This window comes from Dendropsophus ebraccatus, chromosome 7 (genome assembly GCF_027789765.1).
Source record: "Dendropsophus ebraccatus isolate aDenEbr1 chromosome 7, aDenEbr1.pat, whole genome shotgun sequence".
Taxonomy (NCBI): Eukaryota; Metazoa; Chordata; class Amphibia; order Anura; family Hylidae; genus Dendropsophus; species Dendropsophus ebraccatus.
This window is the reverse complement of record NC_091460.1, coordinates 102,936,869-102,956,616: the sequence shown is the minus strand read 5'-3', so window position 1 is coordinate 102,956,616 and position 19,748 is coordinate 102,936,869.

Sequence of the window (19,748 nt, the reverse complement as noted above, 5' to 3'; positions counted from 1 at the left end):
TCCAGTTTCCCAGGACTGGATCCAGCTTCTCCAGGCACCCAGAGTGGAGCGGCATGGAGTTCAAAGGCAGCCAGCTCACATCCCTACATAGAAGAACAAGAGTCATAACAAGGCTCTGTTCACACACATTTTCCGTTAGATTGCATTTTTGCTGTGGTTTTGATGCTATTGTGCTCAGCAAAAATGATGCTATTTTAAGGTGATCGAGCAATTAACATAAGTGCATAATTTACGCAAAAAAAAGTCCTGTGTGAACACAGCCTCGGCATCTACCTATATTTAGTACAGGTAAGAAGCTGATTTACTTTAGAATTCGTTCTGCCATGTGTGCACAAGGGTTTTCGGGTATTAGGACTGAGCTACTTGGCATGCATGCCCTCCAGAACTAGTCAAGTTAAAGGGTTAGTCCCACATTTTGTCATGTTTTCTCAGAGATGCTCTAATACTTGTCTGATAACTCCTTTAAAAATAACAGACTTAAGAAAATGTATTTTTCCTGTGAAACAATGTATATTCTAGTTATTATACTGCTGTGTCGTGTACTTAGATAGGCAAGAAGTTTTCATGTAATATGCACTGAGAGATGCTTGTCCTCCAAGAATAATTTTTGGAAATAAAGATTTAAATTTTTTGTTGCAAGAGTGGTGTGTTACTTCAGCTGTGTACAGGACAAAAATCTTCATACTGGCATCAGCCCACAGTCTGGAGAAAATACAACCTGGCATTTATGGATCCCCAGTAGTTTAGTGTTTGCTATGTTACAAATGGAGGTGGACAAGAAGTTGGGTGATATGTTTAGAGTAGTTTAGGGTAGACCAGGGGTACTCAACAACTTTTAGTGAAGGTCCACTTACCGGGTTCTATTGTCAGGTGAAGGTCCGAGCTGAACATCAGTAGAAAAAGTGTTTTGTTACTTTTCACAAACGTTGTTCAACTATTTACATACAGAATTGATGCTAATTAGGTAGCCCTTTCAAATTAGGTACAAAGGGGGTGACTGCATTAGTAGTATATAGCCCCCCCTGTGTGCTCTACCCTGTAGTATATAGCCCCACGTGCGCTCTCCCCCTGTAAGCATATAGCCCCCTGTGTGCACTCCCCCTCCCATATAGCCCCCTTGTAGTATACAGCCCGTGTTCTCTCCCCCTCCCATATAGCCCCCCTGTGTGCTCTCCCCCTGTAGTATATAGCCCCACGTGTGCTCTCCCCCTGTAGTATATAGCCCTGTGTGCTCTCCCCCTCCCATATAGCCCCCTTGTAGTATATAGCCCCCCGTGTGCTCTCCCCTGTAGTATATAGCCCCGCTCTGTGCTCTCCCCCTCCCATATAGCCCCCTTGTAGTATAAAGCCCAAGCCCCTATGAGCTTTCCCCCTCCCATATAACCCCCCTGTAGTATATAGCCCCCCTGTGCGCTCTCCCCCAGTAGTATAAAAAAACCCTCATGCTCTCCCCTTGTACTCTCCCCCTCCCATATAGCCCCCCTGTGTGCTCTCCCCCTGTAGTATATAGCCCCCCCGTGTGCTCTCCCCCTGTAGTATATAGCCCCCCTGTGTGCTCTACTTCTCACATATAGCCCCCCTGTGTGCTCTCCTCCTGTAGTATATAGCCCCCCTGTGGGCTCTCCCCCTCCCATATAGCCCCCGTGTGTGCTCTCCCCCTATAGATGGCCCCCTTGTACGTCACCTGGACAAAAAAAACTAACCACAACTCGCCTAGCACCTCGCTCCCCCGCTGCGGCTGTCTTTTTCTCTCACCCTGCCGACCCGGCCCCCGACTGATACACACACTCTCAGGAGACGTCCCGGGTATTCCCCAGCAGAGCGCACACCGAGGTCACTGGTGCGTGCTCTGCTGGGGAATCTCCCGGGATGTCCCCAGAGAGCGCGTATCAGCCGGGGGCCGGCCCGACACTGCCCCTAGCCCCACAGGCGTACTGAAATCTAAGGACAGTACGCCTATGGGGAGGGAGGCAGTGCAGTGGGGAGCGGGACACATGGGGGCCGTCCCGGTACAGCGGGACATTATTGTCCCGCCGGATCCGGGTGTTTGGGAGGTCTGGGGTCCGGACAGCTGGCCTCCGCGGTCCGGGTTGGGACCGCGGTCCGCCAGTTGGGGGCCCCTGGGCTATGGGATCTAATTTCTTTGAATCTTTTACATAGTCAACTTGTATTTACACTTAAGGGCTATGTTCACACTATGTATATTTGAGGCTGTATAGCAACCAAAACAAGGAGTGGATTGAAAACACAGAAAGGCTCTGTTCACATAATATTGTAATTGAGTGGATGGCCGCCATTTAATGGCAAATATTTGCTGTTATTTTAAAACAACGGCTGTTGTATTGAAATAATGGCAGTTATATGGCGGCCATCCACTCAATTTCAACATTGTGTGAACAGAGCCTTTCTGTGTTTTCAATCCACTCCTGGTTTTGGTTGCTATGAGGACCTGACATGAGGACCAAATACAGCCGCAAATATACATAGTGTGAACCCAGCCTTGAGTTGTACATTTTAAAGTACATTTTAAAGTGCAAGACCAAGTCTTGTCTCCTACTGCATGGTTGGATAGTTGCATTAATCATTAAAGTGATACTGTCAGCCCCCTTACTGTGTCACCTAGGCGGAGCTTCACAGCAGATGGGCCTCCTCCCCAGCCATGAAATAGGGCCCAACTGCTGAGAAGCTCCGCCTAGGTGACACTGTCCACCAGGCCCGGACTGATAATCTGGCAGGCCGGGCAAATGCCCGCTGGGCTGCTCAGATTATCAGTCGGAGGGCCGCCGACCAGCCCCCCTGCTAAGTAAACCACGAGCCACCACGCGCTCACGCCCCCCGCCCGCCGCGGCCGTAAGAAGTTTGTGTGGCCGCCCTGCATTTGCTGCCGTCCTCTGCTGTTAGCTGCTTACATATTCTGTTACCAGCAGCCCGATGCAGCCCGGCCCCTGAAGGCTCACAGCTCCAGCCCCGCGGCGCCTGCATCTCTCTCCCCTCCTGCTCGTCGGCAGACGTGTGACGTCATCAGTTGCTGCCCGCCCGAGCAGGAGAGGAGAGAGATGCAGGCGCCGCGGGGCTGGAGCTGTGAGCCTTCAGGGGCCGGGCTGCCGGTAACGGAATATGTAAGCAGATAACAGCACCGGACCAAAGAGGACCTACTGGATCCAGCAGAGGTGAGTATACTTTTGTTTTTTTGTTTTTTACATGAATGCCCCTACACAGTGGGAGCTTTACTTGGGGCCTATAACATGGAGTTATAGACCCCTCTATACTATACTATGTGGGGGCTGTACAGGGGGAAAATGCCATGTGGGGGGCTACAGAGGGATGCTTTTACTGTGTGGGGGGCTTCAGGGGGGGGATAATATGTTGAGATTATTCTATGTGGGGGCTGGCTGCACAGGGACCTATACTATGTGGGGGGGGGGGGGGCTACACGGGGGGGGGGGGATAATATGTGGGGGCTGGCTACACAGTGAGTGACATCCCCGTATACTGTGCATATAGTGAGTGACATCCCCGTATACTGTGCATATACTGAGTGACATCCCTGTATACTGTGCATATAGTGAGTGACATCCCCGTATACTGTGCATATACTGAGTAACATCCCTGTATACTGTGCATATACTGAGTGACATCCCCGTATACTGTGCATATAGTGAGTGACATCCCCGTATACTGTGCATATACTGAGTGACATCCCTGTATACTGTGCATATACTGAGTGACATCCCCGAATACTGTGCATATAGTGAGTGACATCCCCGTATACTGTGCATATACTGAGTGACATCCCCGTATACTGTGCATATAGTGAGTGACATCCCTGTATACTGTGCATATACTGAGTGACATCCCTGTATACTGTGCATATAGTGACATCCCTGTATACTGTGCATATACTGAGTGACATCCCTGTATACTGTGCACATACTGAGTGACATCCCTGTATACTGTGCATATACTGAGTGACATCCCTGTATACTGTGCATATACTGAGTGACATCCCTGTATACTGTGCATATAGTGACATCCCTGTATACTGTGCATATAGTGACATCCCTGTATACTGTGCATATAGTGACATCCCTGTATACTGTGCATATAGTGACATCCCTTTATACTGTGCATATAGTGACATCCCTGTATACTGTGCATGTACTGAGTGACATCCCTGTATACTGTGCATATACTGAGTGACATCCCTGTATACTGTGCATATACTGAGTGACATCCCTGTATACTGTGCATATAGTGACATCCCTGTATACTGTGCATATACTGAGTGACATCCCTGTATACAGTGCATATACTGAGTGACATCCGTGTGTACTGTGTATATAGTGGGTGACATCCCTGTATACTGTGCATATACTGAGTGACATCCCTGTATACTGTGCATATAGTGACATCCCTGTATACTGTGCATATACTGAGTGACATCCCTGTGTACTGTGTATATAGTGGGTGACATCCCTGTATACTGTGCATATACTGAGTGACATCCCTGTATACTGTGTATATAGTGAGTGACATCCCTGTATACTGTGCATATAGTGACATCCCTGTATACTGTGCATATAGTGACATCCCTGTATACTGTGCATATACTGAGTGACATCCCTGTGTACTGTGTATATAGTGGGTGACATCCCCGTATACTGTGCATATACTGAGTGACATCCCTGTATACTGTGCATATACTGAGTAACATCCCTGTATACTGTGCATATAGTGAGTGACATCCCTGTATACTGTGCATATAGTGAGTGGCATCCCCGTATACTGTGCATATAGTGAGTGACATCCCTGTATACTGTGCATATAGTGAGTGACATCCCTGTATACTGTGCATATAGTGAGTGACATCCCTGTATACTGTGCATATAGTGAGTGACATCCCTGTATACTGTGCATATACTGAGTGACATCCCTGTATACTGTGCATATACTGAGTGACATCCCTGTATACTGTGCATATACTAAGTGACATCCCTGTATACTGTGCACATACTGAGTGACATCCCTGTATACTGTGCATATACTGAGTGACATCCCTTTATACTGTGCATATACTGAGTGACATCCCTGTATACTGTGCATATAGTGACATCCCTGTATACTGTGCATATACTGAGTGACATCCCTGTATACTGTGCATATAGTGACATCCCTGTATACTGTGCATATACTGAGTGACATCCCTGTATACTGTGCATATAGTGAGTGACATCCCTGTATACTGTGCATATACTGAGTGACATCCCTGTATACTGTGCATATACTGAGTGACATCCCTGTATACTGTGCATATACTGAGTGACATCCCTATATGTTGTGACTATACTATGTGGGGGCTGGCTACACAGAGACCTATACTATTTGGGGGATACAAGAAGGGGGGAATAATATGTTGTGGCTATACTATGTGGGGGCTACAAAGGGGGATATACTATGTGGGTGCTACACAGTGGGAAGGGCTATACTATGTGGGGCGCCTATATTATGTGGGACTGCACAGGGCATCTATATTATGTGTGGGGGGCTATATGCCTGACTACTATTTGGAGGCACATATTGGGCCTGACTGCTTATGTAGGAGCACAGAGGGGGCACTGTTACTGTGTAAAGCAATGGGGAATATAAGGTTATGATGAGGTATAAGGTTAGGTTGGTGCTGGAGCGTGGAGCCTAAAGTGTTTGTCTCGCAGATTCTGGGGAGAAGAGTCATGGCTGGAGAAATCTTCATGATGGGCTGAGCCAGATGGAAAGAAAAGGAAAAAACAGACAGCTTTGACTATCAAAAAGTCACTTATGATTCATGTAGAGAAGACGCCTCCTGTAAGTCACTGGATGTAACTGCACAATCATGCTTAATCACTTCACACATACAGGATCTGCAACAGATTTGATGCTGGGTTCTGTCATTGAGCATCAAATCCTGTGTGTGTGAACACACTCTTAAGGTCTGTAGATCCTTTGTATAGCTGCATCTCTACCTCTATTTGGTCACTGCTAGAGATGAGAGACCTTACAGTAAGTTTAGGTTCACATGAACCCAAATGCTCTGAACTTCATCTCTGGTCAATGCTGAGGTAGAATATTGCATTTTATATACTGGTGGTATAAAGGGGATATTATTAATAGACAGTACAGCAGTATTATCCAGTCACTGTATGATGGCAGTGGTCATGGTATTATTTGTCCTGTGTATACTCATTTTATTGGTAATACTTGTGTTCCCGTAGTGGATTTATTCAGTGACAGCATAGTGGTATTAGTCATGTTGTAGTGATGATGGTAGTTGAGGTATTATCTGTTACTTGTATACTGTAATAATGGTAGTATCAGTCTCTTTATAATAGATTGGCCAGTAACAGTAATGATGATATTCGCTTCCTGTATACTGGTGTTTTTTGGTAACTATAATAGCTATTTAGAGATATACAGTATTATCATGCATAGAAAATTGTCTTACCAGTGCTAACATTATACAGGAAATGTGTAATATTATTTTACATATCCTAACAATTTCCCTAGGACCCTACTTATATATATTATCACTGTTGTAGCCTGTTGTTGCATAATAGGTAGATAGATAGATAGATAGATAGATAGATAGATAGATAGATAGGAGATAGATAGATAGATAGATAGATAGATAGATAGATAGATAGATGATAGATAGATAGATAGATAGATAGGAGATAGATAGATAGATAGGAGATAGATAGATAGATAGATAGATAGATAGATAGATAGATAGATAGGAGATAGATAGTTCGATAGATAGGAGATAGATAGATAGACTTGGCACCATTTCTGTCAATAAAAATGAGTTGCAATACAACACAACATGACCTAAGTGTGATATGGTATGTGGGCTGGAGGGGTGTGAGTGCCAGGGCTGATTTTCAGTCCCAGTCCGGCCCTGCTGTCCACCGATGAAATGAAGGGACTTTAGAGCAGAAAGAAGACACAGACAAGTGTTATACAGATATATATTAAATGTGCAGCATCTAAGCCTGTGGATGGAGCAGAGAACTGAACATAGGGAATAAGGGGGTGACAGTAACACTTTAAAACATTACTGTTAATTTAAAAAACAAACAAACTGACAAACGTTCTGCTCCATGCAACCCCTTGCAGGAGACGGGCACCATGGACTTGCTATGAAACATCACTCAAACAAGTCTGATGCAACAACACACCAGAAACAGAAGTGCTTAGCCCAGTAAGTGTCTACACTACACCATATGCAGCAAACCCTGATGCAGTGTGTGTTCTGATTTTGGTGACCACTGACTGAAGGAGTGCTGGAGTCTGAGACCAGGTACTCTTCCTTTGTGGTAAAAGTGCAGAATACAGCGTTAGGACATAGTTCAGACTGGAGTTGAGCTGGAACTAGGAATAGATGGAGATCCCAATAACAAGAAAATGACTAGGAAGTGGCAGATAGCCAGGGAGCACAGATGTGGTTGCTTACTGACAAACAACAACAACGGAGTGCAGGGGCTGGCTGGCAAACTTTGGCCTGGGGGGCAAGCACACAGCAGTGGCCCATGAGTAGCGGACAATCGTCAGGGCACATATACTTAAAGGAGAACTGTTGCTGAACCTAAACATCCCAAGCAGGCAGGGGGTGAGGGGAACATAATAAAGAATCCATATTTACCTGTCCCTGTGCCCCCGCAGTACAGCGTCTCTGCTCACAGACCGGCATCCTGCAGCTCCTGGTCCTGCAATGTCACGCACTGGGGCAAGTGGGTACTTCCCGCCGGAACATGACAATGCAGGAACGTGAGGAACAGGATAACAGCAGCTGTGAGAGAGCTGGTGACCCTGTGCTGCAGGGGCACGGGGTTGAGTAAGTATAGATTCTTTTTTATGTTCCCCTGGCCCAGGATTTTTATATAAGGCCAGAGTTCAATCTGCTCTGGATTGGATTGTACCTGGTATGGACATGGACATCATACTATTACTGACCAAACCCTGTATACTAATATAACCAATAATACTGCTATAAAAGGGACCAATAATACCCCCACACCATGACCACATACTATAATCACACAGTAACTACATTATAAATGGTTCCTTAATAATACCGTCACTCCACAAGCATTACTACTATACTGGTACTACACTTCACCACACAGGGGCCAATATTCCCCCAAACAAATAGAGGTGTAAGTACAGTGCAGACACATCCAGTGACTCACAGGTGACGTCTTCTCTGATCAGAGACGGTCAGGTTTCCTTTTCTTTTCCATCATGAAGACTTCTTCCAACCACAAATCATCACAGCATCATCTGCCAGACAAACATCTTCAGGACCTTACTTTTACAGCACCTTTAACCACCTCTATACAAACTCTCTATCATAGTGCCCTTAAACAGTAGAAGAGACTTCTTTGAAGACCAATCTGTAGTCGTTTCCCTTTTCTGTGCTTCTTTCTATACTTAGATCCCTTCTTTATGCCTGTATCTGTAGTTAGGATCCATCATTGTGTCCTCATCTGTAGTAAGACCCCTTCTTTGTGCCCTCATCTGTAATGAGACCCCCTCTTTGTGCCCCATCTGTAGTTGTGCTCCCTCTCTTTGCCCTCTGTAGTTGTGCCCTCACTTTTTGCCCTCACTTTGTGCTTCCATCTGCAGTTAGCCCCCCCTTTGTGCTAAATAAATGGTACCCCTTTGTCCTAATGAACTGTACCACCGCCCCCTTGGATAAACTGTGCCTCTTATTAACTGTGTTTATATTAAATAGTGCCACTGTCCCCGTGTTATACTGTGCCCACAATGTAGTTTGCCACTGCTTACTTAATAAACTATATAACCTATGCCCTCCAATGTACTGTTCCACTGTCCCCTCTAATGTACTGTGCCACTGTCCTCTCTAATGTACTGTACCACTGTCCTCTCTAATGTACTGTACCACTGCCCTATCTAATGTACTGTACCGCTGTCCTCTCTAATGTACTGTACCGCTGTCCTCTCTAATGTACTGTACCACTGTCCTCTCTAATGTACTGTACCACTGTCCTCTCTAATGTACTGTACCACTGCCCCCTCTAATGTACTGTACCAATGTCCCCTCTAATGTACTGTACCACTGTCCTCCGTAATGTACTGTACCACTGTCCTCTAATGTACTGTACCAATGTCCTCTAATGTACTGTACCAATGTCCTCTCTAATGTACTGTACCACTGTCCCCTCTAATGTACTGTACCACTGTCCTCTCTAATGTACTGTACCACTGTCCTCTCTAATGTACTGTACCACTGTCCGCTCTAATGTACTGTAACACTGTCCTTTCTAATGTACTGTACCACTGTCCTCTCATGTACTGTACCACTGTCCCCTCTAATGTACTGTACCACTGTCCTCCGTAATGTACTGTACCACTGTCCTCTAATGTACTGTACCAATGTCCTCTCTAATGTACTGTACCACTGTCCTCTCTAATGTACTGTACCACTGCCCCCTCTAATGTACTGTACCAATGTCCCCTCTAATGTACTGTACCACTGTCCTCCGTAATGTACTGTACCACTGTCCTCTAATGTACTGTACCAATGTCCTCTAATGTACTGTACCAATGTCCTCTCTAATGTACTGTACCACTGTCCTCTCTAATGTACTGTACCACTGTCCTCTCTAATGTACTGTACCACTGTCCCCTCTAATGTACTGTACCACTGTCCCCTCTAATGTACTGTAACACTGTCCTTTCTAATGTACTGTGCCACTGTCCTCTCTAATGTACTGTGCCAAAGTCCTCTCTAATGTACTGTCTCTAATGTACTGTACCACTGTCCTCTCTAATGCACTGTACCACTGCCCCCTCTAATGTACTGTACCACTGTCCTCTCTAATGTACTGTACCACTGTCCTCTCTAATGTACTGTACCACTGTCCTCTAATGTACTGTACCACTGCCTCCTCTAATGTACTGTACCACTGTCCCCTCTAATGTACTGTACCACTGTCCTCTCTAATGCACTGTACCACTGTCCTATCTAATGTACTGTACCACTGTCCTCTCTAATGTACTGTACCACTGTCCTCTCTAATGTACTGTACCAATGTCCTCTCTAATGTACTGTACCAATGTCCTCTCTAATGTACTGTACCACTGTCCTCTAATGTCCTGTACCACTGTCCCCTCTAATGTACTGTACCACTGTCCCCTCTAATGTACTGTACCACTGTCCCCTCTAATGTACTGTACCACTGTCCCCTCTAATGTACTGTACCACTGTCCTCTCTAATGTACTGTACCACTGTCCCCTCTAATGTCCTGTACCACTGTCCTCTCTAATGTACTGTACCACTGTCCTCTCTAATGTACTGTACCACTGTCCCCTCTAATGTACTGTACCACTGTCCTCTCTAATGTACTGTACCACTGTCCTCTCTAATGTACTGTACCAATGTCCTCTCTAATGTACTGTGCCACTGCCCCCTTTAATGTACTGTACCACTGTCCCCTCTAATGTCCTGTACCACTGTCCCCTCTAATGTACTGTGCCACTGCCCCCTCTAATGTACTGTACCACTGTCCCCTCTAATGTCCTGTACCACTGTCCTCTCTAATGTACTGTACCACTGTCCTCTCTAATGTACTGTACCACTGTCCCCTCTAATGTACTGTACCACTGTCCCCTCTAATGTACTGTACCACTGTCCTCTCTAATGTACTGTACCACTGTCCCCTCTAATGTCCTGTACCACTGTCCTCTCTAATGTACTGTACCACTGTCCTCTCTAATGTACTGTACCACTGTCCTCTCTAATGTACTGTACCACTGTCCTCTCTAATGTACTGTACCACTGACCTCTCTAATGTACTGTACCACTGTCCCCTCTAATGTACTGTACCACTGCCCCCTCTAATGTACTGTACCAATGTCCTCTGTAATGTACTGTACCACTGTCCTCTCTAATGTACTGTACCACTGTCCCCTCTAATGTACTGTACCACTGCCTCCTCTAATGTACTGTACCACTGCCTCCTCTAATGTACTGTACCACTGCCTCCTCTAATGTACTGTACCACTGTCCTCTAATGTACTGTACCAATGTCCTCTCTAATGTACTGTACCACTGTCCCCTCTAATGTACTGTACCACTGTCCCCTCTAATGTACTGTACCACTGTCCTCTCTAATGTACTGTACCACTGTCCTCTCTAATGTACCACTATCCTCTCTAATGTACTGTACCAATGTCCTCTCTAATGTACTGTACCACTGTCCTCTCTAATGTACTGTACCACTGTCCCCTCTAATGTACTGTACCACTGTCCTCTTATGTACTGTACCAATGTCCTCTCTAATGTACTGTACCACTGTCCTCTCTAATGTACTGTACCACTGCCCCCTCTAATGTACTGTACCAATGTCCCCTCTAATGTACTGTACCACTGTCCTCTCTAATGTACTGTACCACTGTCCTCTCTAATGTACTGTACCACTATCCTCTCTAATGTACTGTACCAATGTCCTCTCTAATGTACTGTGCCACTGTCCTCTCTAATGTACTGTACCACTGTCCTCTCTAATGTACTGTACCACTGTCCTCTCTAATGTACTGTACCACTATCCTCTCTAATGTACTGTACCAATGTCCTCTCTAATGTACTGTGCCACTGTCCTCTCTAATGTACTGTACCACTGTCCTCTCTAATGTACTGTACCACTGTCCTCTCTAATGTACTGTACCACTATCCTCTCTAATGTACTGTACCACTGTCCCCTCTAATGTACTGTACCACTGTCCTCGCTAATGTACTGTAACACTGTCCTCTCTAATGTACTGTACCACTATCCTCTCTAATGTACTGTACCACTGTCCCCTCTAATGTACTGTACCACTGTCCTCTCTAATGTACTGTAACACTGTCCTCTCTAATGTACTGTACCACTGTCCTCTCTAATGTACTGTACCACTGTCCCCCCTAAATCATTGTTTTCCAACCAGTGGCCCCTCAGCTGTTCCTAAACTACAACCTCCATTATGTCAGCAGGACATGATGGGAGTTCTATTCTTGTAGCGGCTGGAGGGTCACATGTTGGAGAACACTATACTTATTAAACTGCCCCCCCCTCAATTATTGTTTCCCTACCAGTGGCAAAACTACACCTCCCATTGTACCCTGGTGGCAAGGCATGATGAGAGTTGTAGTTTAGTAACAGCTGAGGAGCCACTGGTTGGGAAGCAATGATTTATGGGTACTGTTTATTTAGTGTGGTGTTTCCAATATGTGACCCTCCTGCTGTTCCTAAACTAGAACCCCCATTATATCTGGCCAGCAGGGCATGGTGGGAGTTGTAGTTTGGTAACAGCTGAGGAGCTACTGTTAGGAAGCAATTATTTAGGGGTACAGTTTATTTAGTGAAGTGTTCTCCAACATGTGACCCTCCTGCTGTTCCTAAACTACCATCCCTATTATCTACTGCCACCAGGGCATGATGGGAGTTATAGTTTTGCACTGAGGAGTCACATGTTGGAGAACACTACTAAATAAACTGTACCCCTAAATGATTGCTTCCTAACAAGTGGCTCCTCAGCTGTTACCAAACTACAACTCTCATCATGTCCTGCCACCCGGGTATAATGGGAGTTGTAGTCATGCAAGAACTGAAGAGTCACATGTTGTAGAATAAAGCACAATGCCCCCCTCCTCCTCCTCCCCCCCAATATACTTACTAGCAGGTCCACGCTTCTCTGCTGCTCTGGCCTCTTCTAATCAGGTCTGACCAGAGCAGAGAGGAGCAGGCAGTGCTAATCACACTGCAGAATCAGCTGGCTGACCGGACAGGAAGGTGAGTGTCCTCTGCTCCAGCCAGCCCTAGGCTACTGTATAGTGGTGGTGTCTTACAGCTTACAGACCCCAGTACTATACAGTGACCCCCCCAGACCCCCTCCCCAGATACCAGTCCTGGCAGTGGGCGGCTCCTCTCCCGGCCGGCGTCCTCCTCTCCCTCCTTCATGGGCAGTGCACTTCTCTTCACTCCCTGATGCAGCAGGCTGCCTGCACCACCAATGAAGAGAAGTGTGAGAGAGAGAGACAGCGTCACAGCGCAGCGGCCGCTACTTCCGGGAGCCTTAAAGAGGCAGAGCGACCAAATTAATATCCGGCCTCTGCGGCCCTTAAGTGTCCTGGGGGGACCGGCCCGGGGGGCATATGCCACCCTGCCCCCCGGCCCAGCCCGCCCCTGACGGAGTGAGAAGGTGGAGACTATATACCCCCCCTCAGGAGATCAGAAGACTCCAGAGCCTGTGGGCTGAGCGTAAAAATACAGTTGGATAGGTGCATGCCTGCCACTAGAGGGAGCCCAATCCTAAAGGCACAAACAAAATATAAGACAGCGGTCCATAGCATAATTCAGACATGGCTAAAGTGGTGAAAGAAAGCACATAGAACTCTTGCCTGAGTAGGTTGTGCTGGTGTAAGGCACAACTCTTACTGATAGCATGTGAATGAACCACAGCCACTCCCGACTAAAGATAGTCAGTATCCTCCTCCACTCCACATCGGGTACACAGGCGCAGGTTCAAGAGGTAATAGTGATATAAAATTTATTAATAGAATTATTCCAGCGACACAATGCGTTTCAAGACCGGTCCAGTCTCTTTATCAAGTGTCTAATACCATAACAATTCAAAGGCCATTGAATTACCGGTGTGTTGCTGACAATTCTTTTAACCCCTTAACGACATTGGGCGTAAACTTACGCCCTCGCGCCCTGGTACTTGGCGCATCAGGGCGTAAATTTACGGCCGATGTTTCCCCGATCGCTGCGTGTTCGCACACAGCGATTGGGGAAGATGGCCTGCTATAAATCATAGCAGGCCATCTTAGCTTCACGGCACGGGGGGTGGTTAACACCCCCCGTGCTTACGATCGCCGCTATAGGCTGATCAATTCAGATCAGCCAATAGCGGCGATCGGAACCTTTCCGGGTCATCGGCGACCCGATGACCCGGAAAAAAATGGCGGTCAGTGCTGTCCGAGGACGGCACCGACCGCCATTACTGTAAAAAGTAATGGTGATCGCCGTGCCACCGGCCCGATCGCCGTGAACGGCCGGCCGGCCGTTCACGGCGATCGGGCCGGTGGCACGGCGATCAGAGTCCCACAAAATAGTAAATACCTGCCCAGGACCCCTCAGCTAGGTAGCCGAGGGGTCCAGAGCAGGTATTTGTACATTACTCACCTGTCCCGGGCTCCTGATCGGCGTCTTCCGGGTTCGTGGCGTCCTCGTCTTCGTTCGGGTCTTCGGCTTCCTCCGTGACGTCACGTTCGGCTTCTCTCGGCTATTTTCGGCTCCAGCGTCGGCTTTTTCCGTATTTTGCGCTCTGCTGCCCTCTAGCGGCTGATATGTGTAATACACTTATCAGCAGCTACAGGGATGTTCAGAATGTAGAAAGTTTTTTTGTTTTTTTTTTCAATTTTTTTTTTTCTATTTTCCGCACCCTATCGCCGCTGAGTGTTGATCAGCATCGCACGAAAGTGCGCTGCTAATCAGCAACTCCTCCTTTTTGGCGTAGGGTGTTTTTTTTCTATATTCTACTGCCACGGTCTGCTTATAAGTGTCGCACATAAGTACGGCATTTATCAGCAACTCCTTTGTTGGCGTAGGTTTTTTTTTTATACTTACTGTAAAAAACACGTAAAAAACACTACATTACACCACACTACATTGAATAAAGTTTGACACTACACCACTACATACCCCATATACCAATCCCCATATAAAGATGGCCCCCAGAGTGTTTTCGGCGTCAGAGGGATACGCTATTATTGCCTCCGACACCGAAACAGCCAGTGAGGATAAATGGGGGGATCCTTCTTTCCTCCATTCATCCTCATCATCCTCATCATCCAGTGACATGTCTGGGGGGTAGCGTAGCGTACGCTGCCCCCCAGACACGTCTTTTCCGACAGTACCGTCCCAATAAGAGATGACGGTATGGTGTGAAATTCTCCAAACTCTGTGAGCGTACCTCACGGTACTCTTACAGATTTAGGGTACGTGCACACTGCGGAATGGCAAAGGATAACCCTTTGTGCATTCCGCAGCTGGCACCCGCTGGCGGACTGATGCAGGCGCATGTCTCTACCCGTGTCATAGACTCCATGTTATGCACGGGCGGATTCCATCGTCCGTCCAAAGAATGAATACGTTGGACAGAGAGCGGAATCCGCCCGTGCATAGAATGGAGTCTATGACACGGATGGAGACGTGCGCCTGCATCAGTCCGCCGGTGGGTGCCAGCTGTGGAATGCACGAAGGGTTATCTGTCGCGATTCCGCAGTGTGCACGTACCCTTAGAGTGTATGTAGGAAGGGACACCCGAATCCAGCCCCCAGATGCCCCCTCCCCCCCCATCCTCGGAACAAGTGGGAAGATCGTCCGGGAACTGATCTTCCCACTGCTGGATAAAGGTTACCACCTGTACGGGGATAACTTTTATACCAGCGCCCCCTCCTCTGGTCCCTCGCTGCCCTGTAGCTTGCGGCACGATACGTAGATATCAGAAGCCGTAATAGAGCCCTAATATTTAGCAGCCATGGAGCGGACCCAGCGCTTCTGGATATGAAGGACCCCGTATCGCACCAGGACAACATTTTCCAGGTGACGTCCCCCACACTGGAAAACAGGAGACCCCAGAAGAAGTGCAGAGTGTGGCGTAACAGGGGGATCAGGAAGGACACCATTTTCCAGTGTGACGCCTGTCCTGATCACCCCGGCCTCTGCATACAGGATCGCTCCAAGGCGCACCACACGTCACTGGGGTTCTACATTATCTGTCCCTTATTCCTATTTCAGGGGTCACGTTGGTCCGGGGATTATTCTGATCGCCATTATGGAGTCGGGAAGGAATTTTTCCCCTGTGATGAGGCTACTGTCGTCTGCCTCACGAGGGGTTTTTGACTTCCTCTGGATCAACACAGGTTGAGTTTGATGGACACCTGTCGTTTTCAACCTTATAAACTAATAATTGGCCTAATACCCCCAAATAAATTAGAATTGTCCCTTTTCCCCAGCTAAGTAGGTATGGCCGCCATTCCCATTAGAGGATGCCATGATGCAATTATAAAGCCTCTGTGCGGCCAGAACAGTAGAAACCCCCGACAAGTGACCCCATTCTGGAAACTACACCCGATAAGGAATCTAACAAGTGGGGCAGCGGGGATATGGCCCCCTGGTGACGGCCACATTTGGGACGTGAAAATGAAAAAAATTGTATTTTTTATTTTCTCGGCACATGTTCTACGTAAGTGCCCGTCACCAGTGGGGTCCATATGCTCACTGCACCCCTTGTTAGATTCCTTATGGGGTGTAGTTTCCAGAATGGGGTCACTTGTCAGGGGTTTCTACTGACCTGGCAGCACAGGAGCTTTGTAATTGCGACATGGCCTCCATCCTCCATTCCAGCCTCTAAATGGCGCTCTGTCCTTTTGGTGGCTTGCCCTGTGCCCATATAGCACATTATGCCCACATGTGGAGTATTTTCGTACTCAGGGGAAACTACCCTACACGTTTTGTGTTCATTTTCTTTTTTAACCCCTTGTGGAAATGGAAAAAAAATCAAGGCTAGACCAACATTTAGTGTAATTTTTGTAAAATTTTTACTCTAAATCATTAATCTTATCATGATTTTTTCATTTTCACAAGGGGTTAAAAGATAAAAAAAAACATTTAATGTGTAGCGCAATTTCCCCTGAGTACGGAAATACCCCACATGTGGACATAAAGCGCCATGCGGGTGCAGGGTAAGCCTCCGAAGGGAAGGAGCGCCATTTGGTTTTTGAAGGCTGGATTTGGATGGAATGGATTTTGAGGGGCCATGTTGCATTCAAAAGGCCCCTGTGTTGCCAAGACAGTTGAAACCCCCCACAAGTGACCCCATTATGGAAACTACACCCCTCAAGGAATGTAACAAGGGGTGTAGTGAGCATATGGACCCCACTGGTGACGGACACAAATGTGGAACAATGTGGTGTGAAAATGAAATATTAAATTTTTTACACTATAATGTTGGTTTAGCCTTGAATTTATCATTTTCATAAGGGGTTAAAAGAGGAAAAAAAACAAAATGTGTAGAGCAATTTCTCCCGAGTCCGTAAATACCCCACATGTTGACATAAAGCGCCATGTGGGCGCAGGGCAAGCCTCCGAAGGGAAGGAGCGCCATTTGGATTTTGGAGGTTGGATTTGGCTAGAATGGATGATGAACGCCATGTCGCATTTACAGAGCCCTTGTGCTGCCAAAACACTGGAAGCCCCCCACAAGTGACCCCATTCTGGAAACTGCACCCCTCAGGGAATCTAATAAGGGGTGCAGTGAGGATATGGACCCCTTGATGACGGGCACATTTGTGCCATGAAAGTGAAAAAATGAAATTTTTCCCTTTCACGTCACATTGTTCCACATTTGTGCCCGTCACCAGTGGGGTCCATATGCTCACTGAACCCCTTGTTAGATTCCTTGAGGGGTGTAGTTTCCAGAATGGAGTCACTTGTGGGGGGGTTTCCAGTGTCTTGGCAGCACGAGGGCTCTGTAAATGCGACATGGCCCTTGAAATCCTTTTCAGTGAAATTCAGCTTCCAAAAGCCAATTGGCGCTCCTTTCCTTTGGAGGCTCGTCCTGTGCCCCCTTGGCACTTTATCGCCACATGTGGGGTATTTCCGTACTCGGGAGAAACTGCGCTACACATTTTTTGTCTTTTTTTCCCTCTTATCCCTTTAAGAAAATGAAAAATTGAAGGCTAGAACAACATTTTAGTGTAAAAATTTTTTTTTTTCTTTTTTCAAGCCATATTGTTCTGAAAATCTGTGAAGCACCTGTGGGTCCAGATGCTCAGCGCACCCCTTGTTACATTCCTTGAGGGGTGTAGTTTTCTAAATGGTGTCCCTTTAGGGGTGTTTTTTAGGTTTTGGCACCCCAGAGCCTCTGCCAACCTGAAGTGGTACAGTCAGAAATGACCAAATATAACGGAGGCGTTGAAATTCACTAGGCGCTCCCTTATATCTGAGGCTTGTGGTTGCGTCAAATAGCACAATAGGGTCACATATGGGGTATTTCTATAAACTGCAGAAACGGGACAATAATTATTGGGGTGCATTTCTCTGGTAATAGGTTTATAATTATGAAAAATATTGGATTACAATAAAATCTCTGCACAGAAAATTAAAATTTTCAAATTCCTTACACACTTAGCTGTTATTTCTGTGACTCCCCTAAAGGGTTAAAACACTTTCTGGATGTGCTTTTGCAGAGTTTGGGGGGTGCAGTTTCTGAAATGGGGTGCTTTGTGAGGCTTTCTAACATACAGGCCCCTCAAATACACTTTAAACCTGAACAGGTCCCTAAAAATATCTGATTTTGAAATTTTACTGAAAATTTGGAAATTTGCTGCTAATGTTTTAAGCTCCCTATTGTCTAAAAAAAATGAAATATAGTTTAATAAATGCCGCCAACATAAAGTAGACATGTTGCTAATGCTATTTAATATATAATTTATGTGGTATAACCACTTTCTGTATACGCAAAAAAGTTTCAAAGTTGGAAAAATGCATTTTTTCACATTTTTTCACATTATTTGGGTTTTTTTCATAAAGATTTGTTATGAGTATTGACTCCAATTTACCAGAAATGTAAAGTACAATATGTGACGAGAAAACAATCTCAGAATCAGCCGGATAGGTAAAAGCATCCCGAAGTTATTAATGAATAAAGTGACACTGGTCATATTCATAAAATTTGTCTCTGTCATTAAGGCCATTTCAGGCTCTGTCCTTAAGGGGTTAATACATTTTATGACCATTTATATCACCATTACCCCTTGGACCTGCGCCTGTTTTACCCGTCTTGGAGTGGAGGAGGAAACTGCCAATCCTTCAGGTGTCCAGCTCAGAGCAAGAGAAGCTACCAGAGGACAAGCAGGCTGAGAAAAGGGAGATGAACACAGCACAGTGCAACCCAGAGCAGGTAGGGAGTAACAGACTCAGCCACATGCTGTTCCACTTTTATTTTAATCTGTTTCTGTTTTCTGGCGACAATTTTTTTTATTTGGATTTTTGCACATTATTATGGGGGCTGCCATCTTGCCTGAGCTGTTTTTAAACAGAATTTAGTAACATGTTTTAGACACAAGCTCATGGACATAGACGACAATAGACAGACTCTGTTGTCTTGAGATGAATGTGAAGCATCACTGAGCGTGCTCTGTGACCTTTGCAAAGGTCATTCTACAAGGAGCTGCTATTATTTCCTCTATCTACTGGTGTCACCTGATTGCTGCAATACTGTACAGATCAGTTTAAAGTAGCCTCCTCTTAACACCACATACACAACAGAAAATCTCAGCTTAGTTTTAGCCTCAATGGTGAGAATGAAAACTGCAAGATCTCAGGATTATTTCATAACATAGATTTAAAATTGAAAAGAAAAAAAAAGAAAAACCAGAAAAAAGTCATCAGAAAGTCTTTAAAAATATGTATAACGTAAAAATAATAAATCATTTTCTGATGACAGATCCCTGTAAAAGGGTCAGAGAATCAGATAGTAGACTTCCTGAGCAGGTGTCCAGTAGATCTAGGAGAATGGCAGCTAGAAAGGGAGCTGGAGTGGGCTCCTCAGATCCTAATATATTCTCAGGATATTGCTTGTGTCCCCATAGGATATGGTTATTACATTTTCATATGGTCTTAGTATAAAACACTTGAAAACC